This window comes from Nothoprocta perdicaria, unplaced genomic scaffold (genome assembly GCF_003342845.1).
Source record: "Nothoprocta perdicaria isolate Ctin4 unplaced genomic scaffold, notPer1 scaffold_52, whole genome shotgun sequence".
In the NCBI taxonomy this organism is placed as follows: Eukaryota; Metazoa; Chordata; class Aves; order Tinamiformes; family Tinamidae; genus Nothoprocta; species Nothoprocta perdicaria.
This window is the reverse complement of record NW_020455777.1, coordinates 983,927-992,811: the sequence shown is the minus strand read 5'-3', so window position 1 is coordinate 992,811 and position 8,885 is coordinate 983,927.

Genomic DNA, 8,885 nt, shown 5'->3' with positions numbered 1-8,885 from the left:
GAACTATGTTCCCTGTTAAGSTAAGGAAATTAACGTGCCCCTAAAAACTTGAACTGAATATCCGTGTTTCTGTGTGCACTAAAAATGCCAAGGTCACAGTTTTCTTTCCTGATTAAGTTTACTGCAGAATTAGCTCCTTTAGCATTAGCCACTCTTCAGATATTACTCATGCTGCACGGAGGGCTTGTGTTGGCACAGGTCGGCTGTTGCCAGCACGAGTGGTCGTGTCCTGATGACACAGTGGTTTCCACCTCTGGTAGGGCTGGGCTGTCGCTCCCACGTGGCTGCGCTGGTGCTGGATCCTGGGCTGACCAGGGGGGATCCTCTCCCCCTCCCTCACCGTTTTGGGGCTGGTCTTTATGTTTACAGCACATCTTTGGCTTTTTTTCTGCAGGCTTTTTTTTTTTTTTTTTTTTTTTTTTTTTTTTTTNTTTTTTTTTTTTTTTTTTTTTGTGCAGGTTTCTTGGTTACCTGCAGGTCTGCTTGCAAGTGTTGTGGGAAAACCTGTTTCCCTTTTAAGATGAGTTATGGGAAGAACTTCTAATGCTGTCTTGGGAGGAGTTTCACCGATGCCAGGCCCAGCAGAATTGGCACTATTAGCGCTGCTCCCTGGGAGGGGCAGCCCACACGTAGCTGGACTGTAAGAAGAGGTTGCTAGCAGAGAAAATCTGCCTTATGGAGAACAATCAGTCAATAATTTGAATTAATCCTGCAGGGAAGATGAGCCCTTCGACTTATGTGGCATGTTCCAGAAATCTCACGGAGTGAGAATGGTTAACAAAGTCTGAAGCTGCATTGCCTGCCGGTGCCATGAGAGTCAGTTCAGATACACAAATGGTAGATGCACAAGTGATAGTTATACAAAAGACTATTCCAGCACTATTAAATCAGATGGTGAAGTGAAACTCCTGTAATGGGAAAAATAAAAGGAAACAAATATAAGAGGTATTTGAACTTGAGGGCTGGTCAYTCATGCCTTGAGTCTGGGGTATCAGCTCCCACATGTGCCACGTGGATGGCAGAACAGGAGTGTACTRTACCCATTTTTTCCCCACATTTGACATGGACAGTTGTCACCATGCAGTGTACCTGATAGGAGAGAGATAAGATCTGGAATTCTCCTAAATACTTGCTCATTTGCTTTCTYTTATTGTAGCTGAGTTATAATTCTGTTTTTAAGTACTTAGATGCCTCTCCATATATGTGTATAAGACAATCGAGAATGAGTGGAAGTGGAGAAAAGGAATTCAGCTGGTTCTTAACAGCAATGAAAGATTGTACAGTATTTTCAATTCAAATGAAAGAAGCAGACTAGGAAAGTGGGGGAAAAAGCATGTTTATGTACAAATCTATCGAAGGAAAAAAGGCAGTTTTCAATCAGCTTTTCCTTTTAATTACACTGTTAGGTGAGTCATAGTTGCTCTCTCAACTGGAGGCCAGCAGAACATGCAGCACAGTGAAAATGTTCCATGATGGAAGTACAGAAAGATCCCTTTGAACTTTCTCTCCAAAACAAATTGTCCCTAATTTGTAGAAAACACTTGTTCTATTTCTTGCTGACACTGACAACTGGTCTCAAGTTACTGCAAAATATATATTTTTTAATAACATCCSTAAGATTCCAGTCAAGTAGTCAGGTCCTTTCTTTCACTGTAAAAGTTTCTGCATAAGCACAAAGGCAGAGTTACCTCCTTTGGGACCTCGTGGCTCATTCATGTAAAAGGTTAAACTGAATTGCAGTTTGTTTGCTCACCATCTTAATGGGTGATGGAAATAGTCATGAGCTTTTAAATGTATGAAAAGGGAAATGTTTTGTCTAGATCGGGAGCTGCTTGCTTTGCTTGTTTGGCTAGAGTTTACTCTTCATTACCTTTGGTTGGTCTGATGCTCTGTGTTCCTTTTAATCTGGCCTGTGGTCAGATTAAATTGTGCCTGAGACACGTTTTGTAAAACAGAAAACAGTCCTCTGGATTTGGAGGTTTATTCTACTCTTCTTAAATGCACGATACTCCTGGTGATAGTTATAGGAGTTGCATGTGCAGATGCTTTTATTTCCAGTAGTTAAATATGTTTTCCATAGGAGAGGCTTGCATTTAGATAGACTTAACATTTTGGATGTGTAAATGAATTCATCCATCCATAGGACATTTTAAAATAAATTTTGATAACCATGACTAACACGAGAGACATCTTTCAAATGCTGATATGTAATTTGACACCAAGGTGAGAAGGCTGAAATTTCTTGTTCTATCTAATGCTGCAAAGTCATTACAAACAACCATGCTCTAAAATCCCATAGACTATCCTGTAGTCTATTTGTGTTAATTTGTTCGGTAGTGAGCACTATATTCATAAATGAGTTTAGTTGGGAAAATAGGGAATATTTCTGCAAGGGAGGCATCTAACCCAGTTTCTTTATTTTCATGTTCATTTTGTTGTACCAGGTAACCAAGGAAAAACATGTTGAAGGCCACTGTTCAGAAAACCCCTCAAAAATATTTTTGTCCATAAAGGTTTCTTGATGAGACGTTTTCGGATTGCACTTTTGCAGAAGGAAGAATATGTACATAAAAATGAATGTTGATGAAATTAAAATAATTGGTTATGATATCATTTGCGTGTATTGTTAGAGAATATTTTGTTGTGACTTCTCTGTATTAAAAAAGTAATAAATACCAGACAGCTAACAGTGTGGGTTCTTCTTCCCCTGCCCCTCTGTCCTCTTATCAGGTAGGTTCTTACACCAGACCTTTACAGAAAGGCTAGATCTGCTCAGTTATAAAAGAACATGGTGAAACCAGTTTTGGTGAAACCAGTGTCGTTTAAAATGAAGCTTTTTGAAAACTGCTGTCCTAAAAGTGTGCATGTGGGGTGACATGTCCCCTTGCAAAGCAGGGCTTGACACTTAAAATGCTCTTGCTGTGGGATAACGTGCTGTGTAGGGAGGCTCCTGTGCTGCTCCAACATGTAGCAGGACGGGTAGACAGAGGAGTGCTGGACTTCTGCTTCATCCTGTTAATGGCAGCAAACCCTCTGGTGCCCGAGAAATGTGAGGGGGGGAGTCTGTGTAGGAAAATGCTCTGCACTAGTGCAGAAGGGTTTTCCGTGTTACAGCTGGATCTCTGCATCCCTGTCACGGGGTTTCAGGGAGGCTCGAGTGTTCGCTTCTCACGTAAAGTTTTCTGCAGTCTGACGAGCCATCTAATCAGGTATTTTAGCATACTTTAGCAAACTTTTCTACCTATGCTTACAGCAGGAGTTTTCAGCCTTTGTATATTGCCACAAAGAAGTTCAGGAAGGATGGAAATGATCAAGGCAATACGGACTTGAAAAAAGTAAAGCAAGTACTGCCAAGAATGAAAGAGGGCAACAGCTCAAGAGACGTGAGTGGGTTGGGAATTGGAGGTTAAAAAAAAACGATTTAAAGAGCTGACAGTAGCTATATGTATTTAATTCTGGAAGCAGATAGGGTGGCTGATTTCCATTTAAGTTGGAAGAGCTGTGTATTGTGATAAGTGCGAAAAGCACTCTGGATAGCTACCTCTTACAATAAGGAGAGATTTGTTTATTTGGTGGAAGTGTGAGTAAGTTACAAAAATGAAGTAATCAATCACAGGTGAATGCAGTGATCTCATATTATGTCCATTTATATTTTGCTAAAGGGATCTTAAGTCATGATTTAAGGCTTAAACCAATGTGTAGATGGGAGAGTCAGATGTGTGCTAGCACGAAGGGGAGCCTGTTCTCAGAGCTGGCTTCTTGCAGCTTCTGGCTYCTTGCAGCTTTTACCGCTTTTGGGGGAGGCATCTCTTGCAGAGTGCTAAACTGCAGAACTGAGGGTTTCATCTGGTATGGTAGTTACCGTGTTGCTAAAGGAGCAGTGTGAAGGTGTGGAGGAAAGAGAAGGTCACAGAAGAAGCCCCTTTTCAAGCTATTACATGATAGAAGAAGCCATTAAAAGGGGGTGGCACAAAGCGCGTGGAGCAGAGTCATGCCTGGGCCCGTGTCCCTGCTGGAGGATCCCTCATTGGATCAGAGGAGAGGAATGAGCTATTCAGGCTGCATATGTGTGTGGGCGTGCGAACCTAAAAATACATGTCCAGGTTTCTCTCAGCTACATTCGCTTCTGATTTCCATCCTGGCAATATTCTGCGGAACAACTTCTGTTCATTCTGATGCAGATAAAACCTGGTTTCCTCTTAAGGCTGCAGCCGCCGCATTTTTGTCTTTGGCTTGATACATGAGTGTTTTTTTGCCTTTAAATACACGCATTAGTCACCGGAGTTCGCTGCGTATTCTTTTCATTCAGTGATGTCCAACTAAGATCAATGGGACAAACAGAGCAATTACAGCTGCTGGTATAGSTCATTAATCCAGAGAGACAGCCTGATGCCGTGCTCACGTGAGTAAAGCTTGCAAGGCTGGACCAGCTGGAGTGGCATTCACGACTAGCTCTCAAGCTTTGTTAAATTTTCAAGAAGAAATTTGTTCCTCCTCACAAGCAAGAAGATTTCATTTTTCTAATGGACCTGCCTGGAGTGCTGTATGTTCAAAAGTTTACATCTGKCTCCCTTACATAATGTAAGCCTGAAGCTACTTCCTTTTGTTAAACATGCACTGCACTTGTTTTCTTGTGAGAGAAACATGTGTGCAGATCATATCCAGCTTGCTGCTTCTGTGTCCCATTTTCCTGGCTGCATACTCATTTAAGAAGCATCCCAAAAAAAAGAAAAAAAAATCTCCAGCAGGATCTTTTCAAAATAAAAATCTCCCCAGTTACCCAAATAGAGCTACARAATAACAAATTGGTGCTGCCTGCATGACTCTTACCAACATGAGAATAGTAACTAGAATAAAGAGTTTTTAGAGATAGAAGATAATCTCACCATAAAATCAAGCAGACTTGATCAGTAACATAAAATTGCCAAATACTTCAGTCTTTTTTTTTTCTTTTTTTTCAGATCAGTCTGAGCTTTTGAGTGAGTTGGGCTCCAACCAAAATAATACCTTGTTTGGTAGGTGATTAAGTAGTAGGCTCAATTTAATTGCTTGACACTTGCTGTAAGAAACATCACTGCTAGCAAATGAATTGTATGGTGTTCACAAACCTCAGCATCCCTGTATGACAGCCTGATGCTTTGCGTTTGTGTGTTGTATTAAGCACAGCTTTGTTAGTGAGGGACACGCAAACACCAGCTGAGGCTCCTCACGTCTCTGAGCTGAGCTGTTCCTTTCCTATGTCATCCGAACTACCTGCAGGCCCCAGCGCCTCAGAGTCCTCAAACAGTGGGAGGATCAAGAAACTGAACTAGAGTCAGAGATCAACATTTTAATAGCAAGGGAATTTTTACTTTTAAGGCTTTGTTTAAATGATCGTTATGGTTACCAGCTGTGTAACCAGGATACTCTAGTTACAGAAATACTAATTGAGTTTAGCTTTCTTTTAATATCAGCTTTCTGCCAAAGAATATATTGAACTGCGTGGGATCCTTTCCTCACGTTGGGTAATCTTGCYGTTTGGTGTAGTTAGTGGTAGATTAGCTGGCTGAGCAGACAGCAGAAAGGGAGCAGCTGAAGATCTTGGCCTGAAGGCCATGAGAATATAACGATGGTTAAGAAAAAAATACTGCGCAAGCTGAAACTTGCTGCTTACAAGTGCAGCAGCCAGATTTGTTGAGAGTGCAAGTGAAATGCCTGGCAAAGGGCATTCTGCTGAATTGCATCGTGATTGAAGCTGGAAGGGACCTCTGGTCACCCAGCACTGGACACCACACTCCAGATGTGGCCTCACCAGGGCTGAGTGGAGGGGGAGGGAGGAGGCTGCCAATGCACCTCCTGGTACAGCCCAGGATAGCTTCTTGGGCTGCTGCTGGTTCATGGTCACCTTGCCGTGAATTAGGACTCTCAGGTTCTTCTCTGCAAAGCTGCTTTCCAGTAAAAAGGAGAGGAATTTGTACTAGTGCTTCACTCTAATTCCTGTACATCAAAAGTTCAGAATACAGATGCTGTTGAAACTAAGCACTGTGCATATTAGTCTAATCATGTGTTTGGGGTATTTCTTATTGATAAGGAATTCTTATTCATTAATAAGTATTATAATATTAATGAGGAATTAGCCTGAAAATTTCCTGTCAGAAATCTGATTCATAAAATGAAGTGAGGACATTTGGATGAAGACATGCAGATCAAAAGAAGTGATGTGAGAATTAACATTTCCTCATTTCCTTTCTCCTTCTGGATCTTGTGCAAGGACAAATGATTAGAGGAAGGGGTGTAATCATTTAGCAGATTGGGGGAAAGATGGATCAAAGTGTTTGATTACTAAATTAGTTGCAAAATAACATTTGACTTAGGAGGAACACCTTGTTTCTTCTTGTCAAGTACAAGTCAAGCTTGTTGTCAGGTACAAAGGGCTTAATTTGATCTAGCTTTCCTGTTACTGTAGTTAGGCTCCTTGTGAGTCAATACATGCAGGCASAGCTCCATGCAAGAATATCTTGAGGGGGGGAGTGAAGCTGTTACATTTTATTCAGATTTTAGTCAGGAATAGGCCTGTGCTCTGCTTTCCTCCACCTCTGAGGCGATAGTGTCGTCGCAGTGTTGCTGAAGCTTGTTATTTGCGTGGGTTTTGACGTGCTCAGAGTCCGACTCTCTCCGCTGACGGTGTTGGCCAGGGAGCAGAGCTGCAGTCCAGCCCAGCCCTGCTCCGCGCTGCTCCTAGGGCCTGGGAGCCTCCTGCTCTGCTGTGTGGCTCTGCCCACCCTGCCAGGTCTGTGCACACACACCTGCACCTTCAGCAGCCGTGCTTTCTAGGCCAGAATGGTGTGCATCCTCCTTCCCTTCTGCTCATAGCTGTTTGTGGGTGCAAACTTAGACTTGTGAGCTAAGGCGGAGAAAGTGGGCCAGATCTGAAAGTGGGTGTGTATGATCTCCAGGGAAAGCAATGGGGAAGTCTGCAGACTCTCATTTTCTTCCAACTGTTTTGACAGAGGTCAGGGTRTGATAAATGCGCATGTGGGAACTTGCACTGGTTTAACTGCATCCACTGGGAAATGGAAAGACGTGAGCAAGGCCCAAAAACATTGGCACTGTGCCTGTGAAAATCTGTAGGGGTGGCAACACACTCGGGGGAAGCCTGACTTTCCTCCACGCTACCCTGAGTTTCTGAAACTGCACTGGGTAGGAAATACACAACTGTAGGGTAGGAAATACACAACTGTAGTGGCAAAATGAGTGGGAACTGAAGCTGTGATGGAGTTGCTGGCAAGGCGCTGTGAAGAGCAGGGGTGGACGTGGAGTGACAGCACCCATCTTGGTGTAGCAGCAGCTGGAGCAGGAGGTGAGTGCTCACTCCCATGGTTCAGCCTGTTTGTGGCCTTCCTTGCCATGAAATAAGCCTGGAGATGGGAAAGCCTGGGGGRAACAAGCTGTAGTCTTCATCTCGCAAGCGGAGGCTATGGAGAAACCAAAAGTGCATGTGGCAGGGGGAGAGGCCATGGGCCCAGGGTAGCCCGAGGAAGGTGCTTGTTAGACAAAAGGAAAAAACCTTTGCTATGAAAGTACCCAAACATGGGATCAGGTACCCAGAGATGCCATGCAATCTTGGGAATATTCAAAATTCACAGTACAACGCCCTGTGCAGCCTTCAAAACTGACCCCACATAAAGATTCTTACTGATATAAATTATTCTACACAACTCATTCTTACGGTATTTTAAGTTAGATCAAAGTGGCTAATACTACAGATACGTACATGTTCATAAGCAAGATGACACTGAAAATAACCAGCAACCAAATACAGTGCCCCAATTTTCCAAGCAGGAAACTGAGGCAGAAAGGGACCTGTTTTATCCAAGGCACCTGAAACCAAGAGCAAGGATTACAATGCAAAAATTGCAAAAGTTGCAGATGTTCATATCATCTCTCTCCCACTGCTGCATATCAGTGATGACCTGGGATTTACCAGGGCATAGCAAAGTTCCCAGCTCCTCCCTAGGGAAGAAAGGCACCAAGTGAAATGGCAATCTTCAAGCTACACTTTGTGCTGCTACTGCAGCCAAGGAAGTTCAAATTCATCCTTGTAGTTACGATGTTCTGAAGCTGACAACATTAAAACATCTTGTTACAGCTCTGACAGTCTTTATATTTTATAATGTGGTATAACATATGCATTTGTTGCATTAGTATGTAATTAAGATGTTAAAGGGGGATGTTAATTCACAGCTACCTGGATGAAGCTGTATCTCATCAAGGGTAAATAAGTCATGTTACTGCAAAAGCAATCATTGCCTTTTTAATTTCATGGAACCTGGTGGCAGCATCAGTGAAGAGGTAACTGAGTAAGTTGATGACTAGCACATCTTGCCGATGCCCTTGAGACTTGCATAGGAATTTTTGTGGATGTGACTGCTGTAACACTGSAGGTGTTTAGATGGTCACTTTGATTTTCAGAAGTCAAAGTAACTCACAGTTTGTAGGCTGAAGCTTTCTGGTAGTTGGGTAGCTTAGGGCAYGGGGACCAGCTAAATGGAGAAAAATAAAATTCCAGTAACCTGACAAGTTTTAGCAAGAGCTGATTTTAAAATGCCTTTTTTCTTTTTTTAATACAGAACAAATGAATGGCTTAAAAAATGTCCTGAGCATTATAATGCCCAGCTTCAATATTCCTGATGTGAGGTAAATCCCAAAATGGTTTACAAGAAGGGATCTCCAAAAGTTAATTTGGACGATCCCCACCTGTGCRAGCTCTGGCTTGCTCTGTGTGCCTGAGTTGCCCAGGTTGGCTCTCCCAGATGTTTAACCACCCTGGTGTTGTGTCCAGGCCTGTGACCACGCTTCATGAACATGAGTGTTTGCTGGGATGTCAGGAGGCCTCGCTCCAGTCC